Raw genomic sequence first — 7,074 nt, 5'->3', positions numbered from 1 at the left:
CTCTCTCTCTCTCTCTTTATATATATATATATATATATATAAACGTGTGAGTGTCAATTCTTTACGGCCGATTCGAGCGACTCCTTTCATTGACCAATGGAAGCATTACCTCATTACAAAGTAAACCGTTCTCATCAGATAACCGCATATACTTCAACCATAATGGACAAGTTAGATATTTAAACATTTATCATCAGAAGAGAGCAAATATATACAATGGTTACGTTGCTAAAGTTTTTGGCAGTATGAAAAAAAGGACAGTACAGCGACAGACAAACCAGAAATTAGCATAGGCTACAGAGGGCAGAAGAGATAAATGAGAGCAGCGACCCCGTCATCAGCACATTGAAGACGACAGTGAGAATGTAGTGTTGTACTATCTTGGAAAATAGAACTTTACATCCGGTTATATCAACACCAACAGGTAAGCCATGAAGTGGTAAACGAAAATGTCTGATGGGGGAGTTGTGATAACAGATAGAAAAGAGGGGATAGGGATAGCTAATAAAGATCAGTTTGATTGTCATCTTAGAGCGGAAGAAAATGTGAAATGTTAAAAGGAATACTTCTTAAAGGATTGTGAGTGGGATATAAGTTAATAAAGAGATGGAAGGAGAAAGTTTTAAACAGGTTACTTATACTGTTAAAGCAAATTATAAATATATAGATATATGAAGACCAGAAAGAAATTTTAGATATAACCAAACAAAGGGATAACATATAATTTAATATATGAAGGTATAAGATTGCAGCGTATAAGGAATTTTATGAAAAAAAATTAAAAGTCATAAATTGCCACCTGGTTTTTATGCTATAAAACTTTTAAAAATATAAGGAAATAAAAACTAAAAAGATAAAAATATACACGAATATAAATAAAAAATATGATATAAGAACATATAATAGATATAAAGGATATATAGGCATGAACATATAAAATATATAAAAAAATTATATGTAATTATATATTTAGAAAGTTCTAAAACTGTTAAAGTGTTAAGAGAAAAACTATGAATAATATATGAAGAGTATATAAGATCTTAGGATATAAGATATAAGGTTTATAAAATATACGAGGAAATGTAAGAAAATGTCTGAGAGAAAAATTATAATACAAAATTATTTAAAAAAAAATTAGAAAATGTTATAAAAGTAAGCCAGTAAAAATGTTATACCAAGATATATAAAAAGGAAATAAGGTGCTATAAAAAATGAAAATAAATGATGTATGATAATGTAATTGTTATATAAATAGTTATAATCAGAATATTAATTAATTATTAATACTGGATGGAAAAAGGCATAAGTATACCGGGTTATAACAGAAATAAAATAGAAATAAAATTATCATTAGATATAGATAAAAAAATATTTAAAAAATACAACGAAGAAAAAGATCATAGAGGGTATATTTCATAATCAGGGGAGATTCGTTAAGAAAAACTAGTATAGTTATATTAACTCTGATGTAATAGATTCACCAGTGGGATTGGGTATACTATATTTGCTAAGAGTTAATAGGTCAAAGGGGCGAAAGAAAAGATATTTTTAGTTACCAAAAAGAAAAAAAAAGGGAAAAATATGTATAGTAAATAATTACTAGCTTCTAAAGTATTTAAAGGTAGGGATAATTTTATGGATACATGACAATCTAAGATCTAATTTATCGCTAAGTTGTTCTTATGTCTATAGTCAAAAAAATTCATATAATTCCATACACCATATCGGCTATTTATATGTGGTTGAGCTCTACGCACTAAATCCCATTTAAGACAGAAATTGCTATTATTGTCTTTAAGTTTCCAACATTTCGTAGATAAGGAGGTACTATTAGAGATATGCCTAAGTTTAAAAGATGAAAAATGGTTATTCAATCGTTTTCAGATATTTACAGAGCACCCGATATAAACAAAGTTATTATTTTCTGTCAGTATTGTACATTTATAAACAATATTTCCTGCTAAACTTTGAATTGATAGCGGGCAGAGGGATCTTTCCCTACAATTGGAACATGCAGTTAATATTATCAGTATCATTATTATTATTATTATTATTATTATTATTATTATTATTATTATTATTATTATTATTATTATTATTATTATTTATCTATGTGTGACCTTTGTTTGCATTTGTACAAGTTGGTTCCAAGTCTCACGTAGAGACCTCAAGAGACAACAAGTTTGTTCATGTTGGTGTCATGCCTAGGGTGTCATATATTTGGTTTTGCACATAGTATTGTTCTAGAAAGATGTCTAATAAAACAAGAAAATTATAAGTTTATTTTAAAATTTGAGGTTACATAGAGAGTATTTTACGTAGGATATGGGCAGTTCCCATGAGCACTATATTTTGAATTTCTGCCCTTTGGGCGTTTCCTCGTATCCGAGCTAGGTAGCAATCAGTCCATTTTGCTATCATTCCTAGAGCACCTATGTCAACAGGTATTTTTTTAGTCTTGAAGTTCAACATTTTGCCAATTTCTATTTCAAGTTCTTTATATTTGTTCAGATTTGGTAGGTCTTGACATATACATTTATGTCGATTGGGACAGTCATATCAATGAGGAGACATGATTTTTGTCCGAAGTCTTTCAACATAATGTCGGGCCTATTCGCATGTATCTTTCTGTCAGTTTGAATAGTGAAGTTACAGATGAGTGAGATGTCATCATTTTCAAACAATGGAGGCAGTTTGTTTTCCCATCAGTTTTTATCATTGGGCAGGTCCAGAATTTTGCAAATTATCCAGTGAATATAATGTGCTATTCTATCATGCCTGTTGAGATACACTGTAGGCGCAAGAAAACTGCACATGGAGACAACGTAATCAATGGTTTCATTTTGTTGTTGACGTACACATTGGAGTACCTAATTCAACTGAATGAATCTAAATTACATTATATATATTTATATATATATATATATATATGCTTGTGTGTGTGTGTGTGTGTGTGCGTGTGATTAATGATACGTATTATAAGACCTAAGTGTTTGGGTGTAGGAAGCTTCGAACAGTCCGTGATAGGCACAAAAACAACTTCAAGGAACAATAATAGTTTCGTGGCGTAGAATATAGTAGGTTTTTCCCATACCAAAGTTCGATAAACTGAAAAATGTTTTTTTTATTGTTCACGTGTAGCAACTAGTGTTGATATGAACGCAAATAAACATCCTAAGAGAGAGAATGGAGCAGTTAAAATCCAAGTTAAATGTATTTTCTAGATAGCAGATCCTTGAAGTTAATAACTACTCAGAGATGGGTACTCTACTAGATACTAATGAGGCCGAAGTTACTTTAGTTAAATGAAGGTTACATTGTCGCCAGAGATAAAATTTAAAATGAGTGGTCAAGCCAGAATTTCGGAGTGAAAATACAAAATAGGAAAACATATGCATATATATATATATAAAATGGTCGGTAATAGAAAAGAAGAAAGAGGTAAAAAAAATGGTAGTGGGCAATTATCTTAAAGTTGTTAAGTGTAAAGAAAAGGAGGGGGTATAAGAGTGGAATTTAGGAATTTAGGTTAGATTGATGCTGACTGAAAGGAAGAGCATAGCTAGGGTGATTTTACTATGTCAACAGTATATAAATATATTCTTTACTACTCTTGTCACAAGACCCAAAATTTATAGGAAGGGGCCAGTCGATTAGATCGACCCCAGGACGCAAGTGATACTTAAGTTATCGACCCCGGAGTGATGAAAGAAAAAGTCGACCTCTGCAGAATTTGAACTCAGAACGTAAATGCAGACGAAATATCGCTAAGCATTTCGCTTAGGGAGATGCAAGATATTTTTTCCAGTCGTTAGAGTAACGTAGCAGTAGGAGTTCACCTAACGATTAGAAATCTTAGATTTTAATGTCTACTTCAAACTTTTATCTTGAAGGTGAGACCCGTTACATTATATTTCACTTCTGGCATCACTTTTCACAGAGTTAATCGTTCTAATCTGTTCTTACTATCCCACTTTCGTGGATACATTTCGGAATATTTTAGAATAAAAACTAACGTAACTTAGTAGTAAATAATAGTTTGCACGACGGTCCACAGATTATGTCAATTATCCAAAGTCAGCACAAAATTACGAATGTAAGAGGTTGTTATAGTCAATTATATCGATGCTCACATATAGATACCCTAGGGCAATGAACACAAACCCAACCAATATTGATAAACATGACATTCACAAAAATAGTGGTGCATTTAATTGATGCAAAATCACAACTAAGTACGGAATATCATCGACAACTGATCAAATATAACCTCTACTTCAACATTAATTTGTTGTACGGTCATGAGAAATAATTGTTTCCAGAGTGAAGCAATGCTTAATGCTATATAAACCTTTCAGACGCTTAACACACAGTATTAACAGATGATTATATCTCTCTTGTTAATTGCCTTTTAACAGAATACATAATATCATCTATTGCAAATATATTAGATAAGTAGTTACCAGCTATTGAGATTGAGTTGATAACTACATCCTTCTGTCTCCAGATTTAAAGCTGAAAGGCTATACGATAATTGTACACCAAAATTATTTCGCTTTGTTGCCATCAATTTTAAAGCAATAAATTTCAGCTCAGATTAAATTTGAATAATCAAAATAATAATCATTAGTTTCTACATACTTTTGCCAACAATGTAATGTCTATTTCCTAAGTAGCATCAACTCCTGATTACCTGAAACCAGCTAATTATTTAATGTTTTGAAATGCTTCATTTGCCGGTAGATATCAAGTTATTGAAAAAGTGGTAGTTGGTCACTGAGACGTCTGGGAATGAAGTTGTGCGAAGCAAAGTTTCGTAACACAAGATATATAATTTCTTTAACATCATTTGTGTGACATGTGTTGAGAGTCGTCAGGTGAAGAATTGATCCTTTTCAACTAGTCCTATTTTTTTTAATGTTCCTTGTTTGGGAGAGTTTGGGAGCTTTCCATTGATATAACTATTTGGAATTGTATATAATCCAGTTTTGTCACTTTCCGGGTCGTAATGCGATCAAGAAAGGAAACTTATATTTTACACCAAAGAAATACAGAGGAAAATTACTATCTTCGACATTTCACTCCAAAATGTTTGGAATAAATGTTGAATTATATATTCATGATACTCCCCTGGTTAATGCTTGGTTAATAATGCAAGTAATTTCAGCTGTTATGCATTTAATTTTGAAATCATAAAACAAAATCGTTAAAATTTCTCTTTTTTTCCCCCATTTAAATTTTATCGTCGAAAATAAGCAACAATAAACAGTGAAAGTGTTCCCATTAGCATAAATCAATAGACCTAAACTATGTGTTTCAAAATAGTATATTATATGCATATAAGTAAATCACTTTTTATTCTAAAATAATCTCTAAATTTTAAAACTATAGAAAAAAACCGTTATTTTTTACTGGAAAATAATACGTGATAGAATGACTTCTTTGAGATCCCAATGTCAGATTTATGCGTTAGTAAGTTACATGACATCATGACTATCTAGAACAGGATTTATAGCCGAAATACTCCCCTCAAGACAATATGAAATTATTGTAACTAATTTTTATTAGCATCGAAGCATTATAATGCAAGCTATTTTTCGCTTTCTGTGAATGAGTCACATACCAGTTTGCCTAGATCAGATTCCTCTTTCATGTTTTAAAATAAAATAAAACGGGAACTGAGAATCACACATCAACATGGGAAATACGAACATAAATGACTTTTGATTAATAATTAAGAAGACCTATTAACGTCATAAAACGTAACATTGGCTCTCGTACCTATTTTGATACAAATCATACAGTTCTAATTTTTGTATGATTTATGTTAAGACCTCCAGAATATGAAGAGGCATGTCACCGCTGTCAAATGTATTTGCAATCAAAACATTAAAAAGTTTCTATCCGCTCAAAATCTTACTATCGATATTCTGATTTTTAACTGCATTATCGCGTGCCATAAATGAATGCGTTGTGGTATTTCCTACTAGATAGTCTCAGGTATTTGCTAGAAATTCATTCTGCCGATACATTGGAGGATTATGGAGGCCAATCAATTCAAATATACGTTAGTAAGTTACATGAGAAATATAACTAAATACGCGACGAATTTTAGTCGAATATTCTAAAGTGTTTACTAAAAACGCTGTTTTAGTGTCCTTGTATATCTGTCGGTAGGCAGAATCATAGCTTGGGTAAAAAATGCTTATGAATATTTATTCTTAACCCATCTCACAAAGAAGAATGAAACGTTACTTTATCCTGCTTCTTTTTACAGCCTATGTCCACCAGATGCAATTTTGGATACTTAATAATTTTCATACAAAACATTTTGCCACAGTGCTGTGTGGTGGAATCAATGTCTTGATCACTGATTTTACTAACACTTGGATCAAAGTAAAAATACTAAATATATATACACTTAAGAATTCTAATGGCCTAGGTCCGCAAATCTCATGGGCTTTGTTCATTCAAACAGCATTTATCAGTGCAGCAGACGAAAATAGTAAAACTGATCCTGAGGAGAAATCAAGTTGATACAACTTAATGAACGACTGAAGTACAGCTGTATTGACTTATACCTAAAACAGAAAAGGGAGATTCTATGCGACTGGCTAAATATAACAGTTAAGTCTCATGTAAATAGCGACTGTATTGTATTAAGAAATGAGGGTATTCATTACATAATGGATTCATAGATACAATAATATAAGATGTCTTCGGGTGGGAGGCGTTGATATTTGATGGTGCTCACCAATGGATAGCTAAACAACATACAAATGCTTGCCTGTTATCTCTAGGAGCAAATGATTTAAAACTTACCGGTATAACACCATACACAAGCCATCTACATATGTATGTAATTGGTCTAAATACTATATATATATAAACATATCTGATATAGGCTTTTATTTTATTAGTGAAAGATAAGGCGAAAAGCCAGTTTGTTACGAAGAAAAAATTTGAATTTGTACAATACTTAGATAAAAAATACTTGCCTTATTTCACATCTCATAAATTTGAATTGAAGTGGCGAATTATCAAAGTTGAAATATTTCTTTTTTTTTTTTTTTA

The 7,074-nt window shown here is 31.2% G+C and overlaps 1 long non-coding RNA gene across 1 annotated transcript in view; it reads left to right on the top strand.

Annotated features, from left to right (window-relative positions):
* LOC106871020 (uncharacterized) overlaps positions 1-7,074 on the top strand; it is a 250,799-nt gene that overhangs the window by 171,930 nt on the left and 71,795 nt on the right. The window lies entirely within an intron of this gene.

This window comes from Octopus bimaculoides, chromosome 10, assembly GCF_001194135.2.
Source record: "Octopus bimaculoides isolate UCB-OBI-ISO-001 chromosome 10, ASM119413v2, whole genome shotgun sequence".
NCBI classification, from domain to species: domain Eukaryota; kingdom Metazoa; phylum Mollusca; class Cephalopoda; order Octopoda; family Octopodidae; genus Octopus; species Octopus bimaculoides.
This window is presented reverse-complemented; position numbering and strand designations above follow the sequence as displayed.